The sequence below is a fragment of the Hibiscus syriacus genome, unplaced genomic scaffold (genome assembly GCF_006381635.1).
Source record: "Hibiscus syriacus cultivar Baekdansim isolate YM2019G1 unplaced genomic scaffold, ASM638163v2 tig00117012_pilon, whole genome shotgun sequence".
In the NCBI taxonomy this organism is placed as follows: Eukaryota; Viridiplantae; Streptophyta; class Magnoliopsida; order Malvales; family Malvaceae; genus Hibiscus; species Hibiscus syriacus.
Window position 1 is genome coordinate 2345483 of NW_024063524.1, and position 13791 is coordinate 2359273.

Consider the following 13791-nt stretch of genomic DNA (forward strand, 5'->3'; position numbering starts at 1 on the left):
AGCTTTAACGAACCGGAAGAAGAAAGAATAGTGTAAGTTGTAGTACGCAATTTAAAAATTCTATTAACAGTCCAGCTTATGTTAGAACCAGGAGCATAGTTCCAAAACTCTTGGTCCTTAAGAATATAATTTTTAAACCAAGCAACCCAAAGAGATCCATCACCGGTAAGTATTTTCCTAATGAGGTCAATAGTACAAGCTTTGTTCCAAGTTTTAGTGTTCTTCAAATCGAGACCACCTTCGGCTTTAGGAAAACAAATAAAATCCCAATTGACTCGAGCACCTGCAGCTGACTTGTCTTCTCCTTTCCAGAAGAATCTTGAACAAAGCTGGTCCACCTTTAAAAAGATCGATTGAGGAAGGATAAGCTGTTTGCACCAGTAATTAGAGACACTGAACAAGACAGTTCGAATGAGTTCAAGTCTTCCAGCATAACTCAGATTCCTAACTAACCAGTGGTAAAGCCTTTGTTTAATTTTATCAATAAGCACTTCGCATTCCTTCTCAGAAATTTTACGAGTAACAAGAGGAATACCTAAGTATCTAACTGGTAAACTCCCTTTCTTGAATCCTGTAATCTGATGAAAAAACTCTATAGATCTTGAAGAACTACCAGCAGCAAAAAACTCACATTTGGATGAATTAAGTTGAAGCCCAGAAATTTCATAAAACTGTTCAAGAACACTTAAAACACCTTTATAGAATCAACATTACCCTTACAAAAAATCATAAGGTCATCAGCAAAAGAAAGATGAGTAAGGCCAATTTTCTTACATTTAGGGTGGAAACCAAACACTCTATTATTAGCAGCCAAGTTAAGCATTTTAGAGAAAACATGCATAGCCAGAACAAACAAGGAAGGGGATAGAGTGTCGCCCTGTCTTAACCCTCTAGCACCCTTGAAATAGCCTATAAGAGAACCATTAAAAGATATGGAATACCTAGCTTGGGTGAAACAAGTCTCAATCTAATCTATGAATTTAGTTGGAAGATGGATGACTTTAAGGATAGAAGAAATGAAACCCTAATGAAGGGAATCAAAAGCCTTATGGAGGTCAATTTTCATGGAGCATCTAGGGGAGATTGATTTCCTACCATAGCCTTTGATCAATTCTTGAGCAAGAAGAGTATTATCAACAATGCTTCTACCCTTGATAAAAGCTGTCTGATTTAAAGAGACAATGTCTGGAAAAAATTCTGACAATCTTTTAACTAAAATTTTAGTGATGGTTTTGTAGATTACAGAACAGCAAGAGATGAGACGAAAATATTTTACAACTCTAGGATTAGGAACTTTAGGAACTAGGGCAAGGACAGTGGAGTTAAAGGCTGGTTTCATGTAGTTATTATGGAAGAAATACTTAACAGCAGCAATAACATCATCACCCACAATAGGTCAGGCTTTTTTGAAGAAACAGGGAGAGAAACCATCTGGGCCTGGAGCTTTATCATTACCTTGACTGAACATGGCTTCTTGAATTTCCTTGGCAGTAATGTCCTTGGTAAGGGTAGAGGAAGCTTCTGGAGGCAGAGAAAAGTTCAACAACTTTTTAAGAATATTAGGGTCTATGTTATTGATATTACTATCAACAGATCCAAGCATAAATCTGGTTATTTCTTTTTCCATTGCATCAAAGGATTCTAATATGTTGCCTTTTTCATCAATAAGGACTCGGATGGTGTCTCTCTTATTTTTAAAAGTTAGAATAGAGTGGAAGAATTTTGAGTTCTTATCACCATTTTTGATCCACTGAACTTTGGCCTTTTGTTTAAGGAACAAAATTTCAGCTTCTTCAAAAGTCCTCAAATCGTTTTGAATGATAAGCTCATTTTCAATTCCTTCCTCTCCTTTTAAAGTAAGGAGTTGTTGGGATTCCAACTCTCTTCTTTTAAGGTTCACTCGGACAGGAAGATTACTAAAGTTATCAATGTTAAACTTCTTGAGGCTAGATTTTAGTCTTTTAAGCTTAGAAAAAAAGGACAAACATAGGGTTGCCTTGGACATTAAGAAGCCAAGAGTTTTGAACCACATTCATAAAGCAGCGGTGAGAAGTCCATAAATTGAAAAATTTGAAAGGTTTTGGTCTATTAGTAGGAGACTCCTTGGAAAGGGAGACAATAGCCATGCAATGGTCAGAAATACCAGGGGCTGAGAATTCAACAATAGATGGAGGAAAGGAAGTAGCCCAGGTAGGATTTATGAGGACCCTATCAAGCTTCCTAGCGAGAAAAAGATCTTTCTGCTTGTTACTCCAAGTGAAAGAAGGACCAAAAAATGGGTGATCAAGCAGTTCAAGCTCATGAATAATGTCCTGAAAGTCTTTCATATCAGGAGTAAGATAATAACCAAGAAAATCGTGATCAGAACTTTCATAAGAATGCAAAAAGGTATTAAAATCTCCACCTAAGATCCAAGGGTGATGACCGATTAGAGAACTCACATTTTTTAACTGCTGCCATAGCTGTCTCCTAGTAATACCTTCGTTACTACCATAAATAGCCGAGATGAAATAAATGGAACCATTATATAAGCCTTTAACAGTAATAATTTGGTCAGAAGTATAAATAACTGAAAAGTCAAGCCCTTTCCTCCAAAGTAATCAGATTCTACCATTAATAGCAAAATTATAATTTGTACTGACATTCCAATTCGAGAATTTAGAATTTAGAATAGTCTCCGATTTATCAATTTTAACTCTAGTCTCTAATAAGCATAAAACGTCGACATTGTTTTGAGTAGCTCTAGAGATAACTTTGTCTTGTTTGAGAGGATTGTTAAGTCCTCGAATATTCCAGAAACTTAAAATCATAGGGATGGAGAATTAACCAATTGACCACTAACATTGATACTTTTCGATCTATCTGTATGAACCTTCTTCTTTGATTTAATTTCATTCACTAAACTAGCAACTCCCAAAGAAGCGGATCTAACTTTCTTTTGCTGATTTTCTAAGCTAGGTGGAATGTCCTCAATACAGTTTAGAGCATCAAATCGATTTTGAGAACCAGCAATAGGGATTTTAGAGTTGTCTTTACTAGGTCTGCCTCTACTCCTTTTAATTACAGTTGGCTCGACCTCTGTATTAACTTGAACTGTTTCTGGGTTTAAAGGGGGAAAAGTAGTACTAGGGACAGTATGATCAGTTTGGGATTGAAAGATAGAACAACCTTTGTCCTTGTTAAGGACAGTAGGTTGAGGAGAACAAATCTCAAGAGCTACAGGAGATAGAAGAGTACTATTATTAAAAGCAGCATCAGGTTCAATAGGAGTAACATTGTTAAGAACATGAGCAGTATCGGTTTTCTGGGCTTCTATAGAATTAGAAGAGGAAGGTTCCCCAATTTGGTTAGAAGATTTAACAGTAGCAAAGACAAGAGGAGCTATATCAACTTTAGTCAGAGGGTCTTTGCTAGTTAGAACCTGAAAAACTTCATTCCCATCTGCGATGTGTGCTGCAGAATTAGAGTCTGTTTTGTCCTTTATTTTCCAGATTTGGGAAACCGTAGAAGAAGATTTAGGTTTATGAAAAACACCCTTTTTCGCAATGGCCAAATACTTTACAAATCCTGCACGATTGGGGAAGCCATGGAACCTCAACTAAGATCGAGGTAGTTATTCCATCTTTAAGCACTACATCTATATATTTAGGAATTGTATCGTTCACCCCGATTTCAATACAAACTTTTGCATACTCGAGCCTAGATTTAGACGCAGTTATAGTATCCATCGAAATGGGGACGCCTATGGCGCTAGCAACATAGCTAAGACCGACTCTTGAAAATAATTCCAGTGGGACATTGAACAGGTGAAGCCAAACAGGAATTTTTGACAGATTGAAGCTTAGGTTTTTGAGATTAGGCTCCCATTTTCTTAAGATAAGAGGATTGTTATGAACATGCCATGGGCCGTTTTCGAGAACCCAGTTCATAGCAGATTCAGAGGAGAAGGAGAACAAAAATAGATTTTTACTTGCTGAACTGACTTTTAATCGCGAACCCATTAGAGCTTTACTCCATAAGTTGTTGACAATCCTTTGAATTGATGCAAAGTTAGGAGATATGCCAAGAAATTGACCCACAAGAGAAAGTTTCCACTCAGAAATTCCAGCTTCTAAGACCTCCGAGGGAGGGAGGACAGTCGGGGAACCTTCTCGAGACTTTGGAGGAAAGTATTCAAGGTCGTTACCTTCTGGGCAGCTAAATAACTTTCTCCAGTCCATCGGAAGAATGAGTGCTCACAAGGAAAGGAAAGCTTTGAAGCAGAGAGGAGAAAACGGACTCGAATCACCGGAGGCACGATCGGAAATCTCAGATTTCGTTAACCCAGCTAACGTGCACCTAGAGAATTCTGCTATCGAAAATCTCAGATTTTGAACCATTTCTTTCATGTACTATTAATTCAATCAACCTCAGCTAAATGCTCTTACATCAAGGAAAAAAAACATAGTTATTAATGCCTAGCTTTTGCTATTCTTGTTTCTGGTGTGCATTGCAGGGTTGAGTTTCATAGGTTTGCCTCAAAAACATTCAATAAATCAAACAAATCTTGACTAATACATGTTTTTTTTCCTTTCATAAAGTACTTTGTTTCTTAGCGTTTCTCTCTCTCTTTCTCCCTCGAATCAAGAAAATGGAAAACATAGCTGAAAAGTGACATTGCTTTGCTATACTTGTCTTGTTTGTGACAGTAAAACGTTTTGAGAGACTGATAAGGTTTTGTATTGTGCAGCTTTACATAATCATTTTGCCGCTGGAACATCATATCAAAACCCCATTTCCCTCCTTTTATTTATTATTTCAAATCTTTTTTTGTCCAACAATATTGATTTTTCACCCATGAAAGTATACATATCTTGGATTAAAATCTAACTGATGGTTACAGCAGAACAAACAACTTGGTGAATCCAAATGTAGTGGTATGTGATTATATTTGCTTTCCCAAAGGAAAAGCAACATATTAGGTAAAAAGTACTTTTGCTTTGCATATTAGTTGTTTTGGATTCCAAGAAACCAAAAACCCAACCTTTTTTTCATATTAGTTACCGTTGATATGATGTGTATTCAATAATAATATGTTGGAGATTTAGGGTAAATAAAATAATGAAAAAAATTCATGAAAACACTGCAACAACAACAACAAAACCTACCAGTCTGCTTAACTAGCAGGGTGTATTACACAGTGTGTAAATTGTTTTTGAGCTGTGTATTAACAAAAGCTTGAACCAGACAATCTCTTTCTAGGTAAAACAATGGCTACTGTCACGTTTTTATACCCTTTCCTTTTCTTTGTCACTGTCGTTTCTTCAGTCAACGGACCAAACAAAGCATCATTATGTAATGACAATGTCTCCCGAGAGTCCTGACAGAATTTGGTGATTGAAAATGTACTACTCTTCGTTCTAATTCAAATATACGATGAGACACAGATAATACGTTCTACAGACTTTTTGTAGTAGTCTGGGAAGGCATTAAAATAATTCGAGAACAAATTTAGGTTAACAAAGATTACTTTAAGTGCACCTTGCACCCTTTTTCAAGGCTTAATTTCTGAGAAGATAAGAATGTCTTCTCACACCAGATTTGTAAGGAAGCTGATGCTGATGTTTGTACTTCTTTTTTTACTATTACTTGATAATTTGAGGTTAAATCCTCTGTCAACATATAATAGTTTCATGGCCAAATTACTCTAATATTGTGTCAAAAAAATTGTCCATGTGTTAAAAAAAATATTTTTTTCAACTAGAGTATTTGATACAATATTTGTTGGAAGTCATATAGATTACACAATAACTTCCGGAAGACGTTTGGATCACCCCGACGACTTTTATAGCGCCACCAACTATCTATATTATCGGGCATATATGAAGTTTGAAGAAAACGTCTTACACTCCAGACAATTTTGAGAAATCACCATATGTTTCAGACAACTTTTAATAGGTACAGTAACAAACCCCTACTTAAAAATTAATTTTTCATACATTTTATATGACCCAATTTTTTTCCAACGCATTATTAATTCTTTTAGACCTGGTTTCATGAATGGTGAAGCAGTTTTTATTTTTCTTTTTATTTTTAGAGGTTAAAGATTCTCCCACTGACTAGACTCAAGAAGAATACATGGTAGGTAGATGAAAGAACATTTGACATATCAAATCATTAATAAACCCAATGTACATACCTAACCAAGGTGACCAAAATTGACGTGCCTTAAATTCATACTCATCAATTGTAATCCATAGGTTCCAGTTCGACCACGTGATTGCATGTGACACCTATTTTCAGTCACAAATTGGTTGCTATCACTTATCTCAATAATATATAATCCAAAAAGTTATGCATATTTTGTATGTGCTCGTCTATATATATAATTCGTTGTTAAATGAAAAATTCTCATTTATTATTTTATTAGAAAAATAACCACAAACAATACTAATCAGAAAAATATTCTTTAAATTACAAATGTAAGATTACCTTGCGTTATACGAAATGTGTTTAAAGATCTTGTGTTATAAGAAAAGCAAGTTCCATACATTTATTGTGTCTTTATCCAAAAATTAAATGAAGTTATCTGAAAAATTGATGTATCTCGTATTCTTTAAAACGTGTTTTGTATTACGCGAGATAGTCTTACATGTACAGTTTAGGATAAATTATTATATGATCCCGTCTTACCACATCATTTGTAGTCTCAACCAATAATTTTTGTTCATATCTTATTTTTCAAGGTAAACATTTACCTCTTTTCTACATGTAAATAAGAAGTAAGTAGTTATTTGAAAAATTATGACTCTCATTTACTTGAATCACGGATGACATGGTGAACTAAGACGTCTATCAAATAATTTCTTATAGTTTGAGATATTTTTTCCAATTAATGTTGTTTGGTGTTGTTTTTCAATAAAATAATAAAAGATTTTTTTATATATAATAACGCCTATATAAAAGGTAGCTAATGAATAGCCAATCTGTGTCACTGTAAGCTTGTCGTTATAATAAAAATAACAAAACTGGAAGAACATATAGGATAATCAATCTATCGTCCTTCCTTTACCTAACAAAATGTTATGTTTAGATAGATGAGTAAAAGCAAAATACTGTACAATTATAATAAAAACGCCAAATGCAACAGCTAGCTTGACGCTACGTTTATCGTTACGCAACTTTTGTTTCTTAATAAAATTGAAGGAACAAAAAAGAAATGAGAATGGGATTAATGGTTTTTTTCTATTTCAAGAGAATACTATGGAATATGTGATTGAAATTAACAGCCCCCAAAGTCTGTAACCGAGAAAGAAGAAGCTTTATCGGGCATGTTCCCAGCATGGCGTAGCCCTAGAGTGAGAGATACAACACCAGCCGTGGTCCCGAACCTTATGAGAGTTGAACCGATGTCAGTGTTACCAGTGATGGTGGTCCCATAATCTGCTGCAACAATGCTGCTTCCACGATGGCATGTGTCATCGACGCCAGCTAAAAATCTTTGGTGGACATCCGAGTCATGATGGATTGTGGTGGTGAAAGGCTGGGAGACAGGTGGCGCCACCTCCGTTGCAGTGACGTCGGTGGTGGAGGTGTTAGTAGTAGTGGAAGTAGTACTAATAATGGCGTCGTTGGCTTGGTGTTGCAAGAAGCATTGTTTACTGATTGCGACGAGAGAAGAAGGGTCGTTTTCCATGGCATTGATTTCGAATCTTGCGCCTGCTGGTACCGTCGTTGTTGAAGCCGTAAGTGGCGGTGTTGTCGAAGGCGTTGATGTCTGTGAAATATTGTTGCTATCCTTGGGGTTCCTTTCTTTATATCCCCTCTTCTTCATTAGACTCTTGCTGGTACATCTCTTCCACCATGGGTTTCCACAACCGAACCCTGGCATTTATGAACCAATTTGAAACCTGCAAAAAAAAACACATTTTCATTACATTGCACCACATGCATTTAAATTCCCAAACAACAACAATTCAGTACCATATTTAAAGAATGGATACACATTACATGCAAACAATGCATATTATAAATTGTAGCAGCTTAAAGTTGTACATTATGAACCAGTCCAAAAGCAAAACACAAAAAAGGGACTCCAGGAAACAATAAATAATTAAGACTGATTCTGAGCTAGCTATTATAATATCTTTCCTCGCAAGTTGCTCCATGATGTCTGTTTCTTACAGAAAGCTCCAAAAAGCAGTGATGATCAGAGGGGACTCCTCCATTTATGGCCTACAATCACTACTGACTTACAAATTACAATAGACATGGGACTAGAATTAGGTGTTTGTCTTTCCATGCAAACTAAAATACTGGAAAAAGAAATAGCCTAACTTACTAAGAATTACCCCCCTTTACTTAACACTTAACCATCTTATCAGATTCTAGTTAATTAGTATTTACTATGAACACACTCTTCAAATTAGTATGTTACGTAATATATATATATATATATATATTTGGTGTATTTATGAAGCTTTATGATGTGGTTGGAGGGTGTCATATCCAGGGACAGACCTCCATGGTGTTCGGGGTATCCCAGGCAACCCCTAACTAAGGGCGGACTTTCATGGTATCCGGGTATTCAGGTAACCCCTCCACAAGTGTCACCCCTAATACAAGTGTCACCCCTCAAAAGTGTCACCCCTAAACTCTTACAATCCCTGAATTTTTTTCATGAGTCCGCTCAGATGATACCAAGTATTTGATATGAGAGAGAAAAGCTCAGAGAGAGAGAGAGAGAGTGGCAAACTTTCATGTCTCATCTATTTCTGTACTTTGTCTCTGCCTTTTAAATATTATCTGCTATGTTTCTTCCCCATTCAGTATTTATGGCTTTCATTTCAGAAATCAGAATGTATGTCCTTCGAGATAAGAATCATAAGTAACGTATTTTTTTTAATTATTTTCTAACTGGAACGATATAAAACTCCTTTTTTCTCCTAAAAAACACACAAGAGAAATAAAACCCAAATCCATGCAAGTTCTTCTGAACTTACTGATGGTTCATTCATAAAAGTTTTGCTTTCTTTCTTTCTTTCTTTTTTACAAATATGTGTGGTTTGTTTAATAATGTGCAGTGAAAGTGAGAGAAAAGACCAACCTGATTTATCGATAAGCCTGTCTGTCGAGCCAACAGATGCTTATCTGCATCGCTTGGGTACCTGGGAAAGAGACCAGAAAATGACATCAGAGTCATTGCCTAAAACCGTATAAAGTGACACCAATCATTATGTACCGCCATAGATGCAATTGAACCTTTCTTTATTTACCATGCATGGGCGTGAGAATCTAAGATAAAGAAAGATCATCACACAGCAGCAGCAGCAGCAGCATTTTTTGCAGAAGTAAAGAGGACAACAGAAACTATCAACATCTCTCTCATTATTATTTACATGCATATAAATATAATATATACTAGTTCTTCATTAACAACAAAAAAGAAAAGAAAAAAAGGTTTTTCTTTTCTTTCATTTCTGTATGTTACTATGTTTATGAAAATATTAGACAGTGAAAACAAGGGTTAAGCAGGTGTTTCATCTGTGATAAGATGCTTTAATAACGTTCTTTTTAAATAACGATCTGGGTCTTTGAGTGACAAAGTAAAGAGAGAAAATGAATGTTTTTAACAGCTTTATGGCTGACGAGACATGAATCCCAAGGACACTGCATTACCGTATTCTCTAAACACAAACCAGTAAGAATGACAAAGTAGGAAACCAAAACTTGGATTTTGTGAGGCTAATAAAGTGTCATTATGTCATATACTTAAATAATCTGATAGCTTGTTTTTCAACCCTTTTAGCTTCCTTTTTCTATATGCATTTAATATTCACTGAATTAAGAAAGATGCAGATTCTATTGCTAGACCAGTGTCAGATAATATAGGTAAAGGGCAAACGTACGGGTGGAGAAAATGTTCGAAAAGCCAGGCCCTCAAAATGTTGACAGATCGTTCAGGCAGTCCCCTTTGGGGTCTCCAAGCTTCATGTTCCATCATACCCATTTGATGGAACGCTCTTTGTTGTCTTAAGCTTTGTTCTAACATCCTTAGCCTCGGTGTCTCTCCTTTGGTTATGCCGGATGCTCCATCTTTTTCACCCAACACCTCACAGCTATGCTTCAGTTGTCCGGATATGGCATCTTTCAAGCACCTAAAATGCCTCGACATTGCCTTCTGAGCCAGGGCTGTGTAAGGTACCGCTGCACCAAACCCCATCACTAGATCAAATGAGTTCGCCACCGTTTGCATTTGTTCACAGTAATGGTTGTACCTCCGGTCCACCTGCTCAAACCAGATCGTTTTTATTTTACATTTTTGTTAATCACAGTTCACAATGAAAGTATAATAATAATAACAAAAATGACATGACATTGGAGGAAGAGAATGGCAAGTTCCGATTTGAAAATTTACAACACCCCAAAAAATCATTTTGACATTACTTAGTTGCTGTTTAAGGAAACCCCCAAAAGAATAAATGCATAAATCAAAGATTGCTCTACGGTGAAAGAGAGAACAAAGAATATCCTACACTTTCTTTCTCCCATTATAGCTTGGGTGCCTAAACAGAAACAAATATAGAATAAAAGAAAGAGAAAATGAGACTGAGTCAACCGAGTTATAATATATCAATGGCTTTCATTGCAATATTTTATTTGCGGTAGCTTCATAATAAGTTTTGTATGTAATATGGTGGGTTAATAGTCAACTTCAGTTTCAGAAGGAACGTCGCACCAGCATAATAGTCATCAAAGTATAGCCCCAGATTTTTTTAATAGAAAAATCAAAGTGAAAAAGGCTTAATCAAACTGTAACAACTAGATCCTATTGAGTAGCAGACTGCACCAGCCGGTTTTGCTTTATCTGGGTTTTCTTTATTTGAAAAAAATAATCGCTTAAAGAAAGATTATTGGGTCATTGACTCTTGGAAGATAGAGAAGAAAAGAGATTAGATTACATGCCTCATCAAGCATGGATAAAAGTTTGACCTTCCGTCTTTGATGTTCAATTCTATCAGCTGCTGATAAAGGAGGGAGATCCTTTGTTGATGTAGAACCGTCATCGCCGACACTACCCGGATTAGAACTAGGGTTTGTGTTGTTTCTGCCGAGAGTTTTATTCTTCAACTGGCCTCTTCCCACGCTACAGAATTCTTCTAACAAATCTTGAGCGGCTTTAACGTACTTTGAATTCCTCAACACATTGACCATTCCTAATGAGGAGCCGTACCCACCGTGAACCTGATGGTTTTGTCCTACTCCACCTTGCAAATGCAGTGGCTGCTGATGATGATGGCTACCCAAATGCTTGTACTGAAACTGAGGGCTAACAGTAGCAGAAGGGCCTCCTCCTTGGTTATAATACAGTAACCCACCATCTCGCATCCTCAATTCTTCGGCTTTGGCGGCTTCCAAGTGTTGCAAAGATGATAAAGATAGTGAAAGGCCTTGGCCTTCTACAACTGTACCTCCGATTTCACTTGAGTTACCTCCTTCATGGGAACTATCGGGAACCCAAGTGAACTGAGGAGGAAAATTTCCTGCTGGACCTGATACATTAAACCCTTGAAGAGAATTTGACGGAGGAGGAGGAGATGGTGACCTTGGCTGTGGATTTATGAGGAAAAGATGCATGGCAGCTGGCGAGTCGGCATTCATGCTTGGTGGTAATTGCTGTTGAGCTAAACTGTCACGGTTATTGTGGCTCTTTGATTCACCTAACTGTCCCAAACCCCCGACAACAACACCTTGCCTGTTGCTGTACCACTCGTTGGTATTAGTCGGTGGCCTTTGTCCTTGAAAATTAGCCTGTAAAGGCTGGTCTAATAAATCAGTACTCGAGGAGGCGGTGGCAGCCACGCCCGATGGGAAGTAGAACATTTCGGATGATAACATGCCTGGTGTTTCGTAAAGAGGAAGAGCATTTGATTCTTCCTCTTCGGTCCTACTAATGGCGGAGGTGGTGGCTCAAAGCCTGAACTCTCAGTTTATCTCTCCCGATCTGTTGTGCCAAGTGAAGTTGCTGCTGCTGCTCTTGGTGGCTTATGGCCGCCGCTGATCTCTCGAAGCCATTGGAGAAGCCGAAGATGCCAGCTGCTTGGTGGTGGTAATCTTGGGACATGGAATTTCGTTGAATTTTTGCCTCTCTAGAATTGGAATTTAATGGCTAGCCTTGCAGAAACAATCGCTACTCACATACCAATAACTTCTTCATGATCTCTGAAGCAACACCTTCCTCTCACCTTTTTTCCTGCTAAGAAACGGATCCATAAGTTAACTCACAAAAAAAAAATCAAAACAACACCCATCTTGAAAAGCAGTCATAAAAAGAAAGACAACCAAAAAGAAGATGGTATTCTGTCAGTTAAGTGAAGGAAAAAGAAAAGTTAAGCAAATGGGTTTTTGTTGATTAATATTTTCGAATTTGTTGTAACCACTTTTATCATTTTCAGCTCTGGCTATACATAAAAAAACATTAAAGTAGTAATCTGTGTGAGAGAGAAGAAGTTTGTAGGCAGACCGCAGACCTTGCTAAGAGTTGCAGAGAATGAAAGCCTTTAGACATCGTTGTCTCTTCTATGGTAATTGAAAAGCTTCTTCAATTCCCTCTTTCTTTTCCTTTATCTTTTTCTCACTATATTTGTGTGTTTGCAGCACTCACCCCTTCTCTTATTTTGTTTTTCTAATCAAAAGCTGAATTGTGAATTATAAAAAACAAAATGATACGAGTTGGAACATTCACGAGAGAAACTCAGAAAAGAGAGAAGGGGTCGCTGTTCTTTCTTAGTCACCTCTTTTTTACTGTCCCAAAGTTTTATATGCTATACTACGTTTCTTTTTCTGTTATTTTTCATTTTTTTAATTATTTAATTACTTAAATTATGATGTTAAAATTTTATAAAATACATCTGAAAATCTTTAATTTTATATTTTTGTCTTCACTTTTTTTTTAACTATCAGATACTCTTGTGCATAATAATAGTGATTAATACATCAGTTTTTCATATAATTTAAAGGTACGTTTGTAGGAAATTTTTTTTGATTTTTTTAATAAAAGTACTTCTTTCTCACAAAATTAGATAGAGAAAAACAAAAACGAAAGAATTGAATTTTAATTTATTATTTTTAAATTACCAAAATAACCCTATCTAGAAATTTTAGATTTGAGTTTTATAATCTGGTTTAAAATCATCCCGCACAAGTTTGAATTTTCTAAAAAAATAATATAAGTTATTGCTGGTTTCATGGTCCATGGAGAAAAAATTAAAAATAATTTGAGTTTTATATTTTATTCACTATTTTATTTTTTTAATATTTAATAAAATCAATGTAATTTAAAAAGACGTCCTTCGGAAACCAACGCAAACTACCAAATAAAATAAAGATAAGGTCAGTACACAGTCATTTCAATGATCCAAAGCTACCATCATCCTTCTACATGTTCAAATGACCAAAATACACTAGCTAATCACTGTATATATTAATCAATAGCAATAGTTGGTAAGGGCAGAAAGGTCTTTCAAATTTCTTTGCATTAATTATAAAAATGAAAATGATGAAGAACAAAAATTAGCACTTTTCTTATTACTAGAATTTTTATTAAGAATTAACACAATAGCTAAAAACCATACTTGAAATTTTATAATTAATGTTTTATAAAATTTGTTATTAACCCACCATTTCTTATTAAAGTTATTATACCATTCTTCATTCAATTATCTTATCACACTCATTTAGATCACCGAAATTTCAAAATTTTCAATTTCATCACTCAACTTTGAACATTAAACTTTTTTTTATTACTCTATT

General features: G+C 35.8%; 1 pseudogene; it reads right to left on the reverse strand.

The window, feature by feature from the left end:
- Nucleotides 1–7156: 7156 nt before the first annotated feature.
- Nucleotides 7157–12547, reverse strand: LOC120195366 (annotated as a pseudogene).
- Between the last annotated feature and the right edge of the window lie 1244 nt (nt 12548–13791).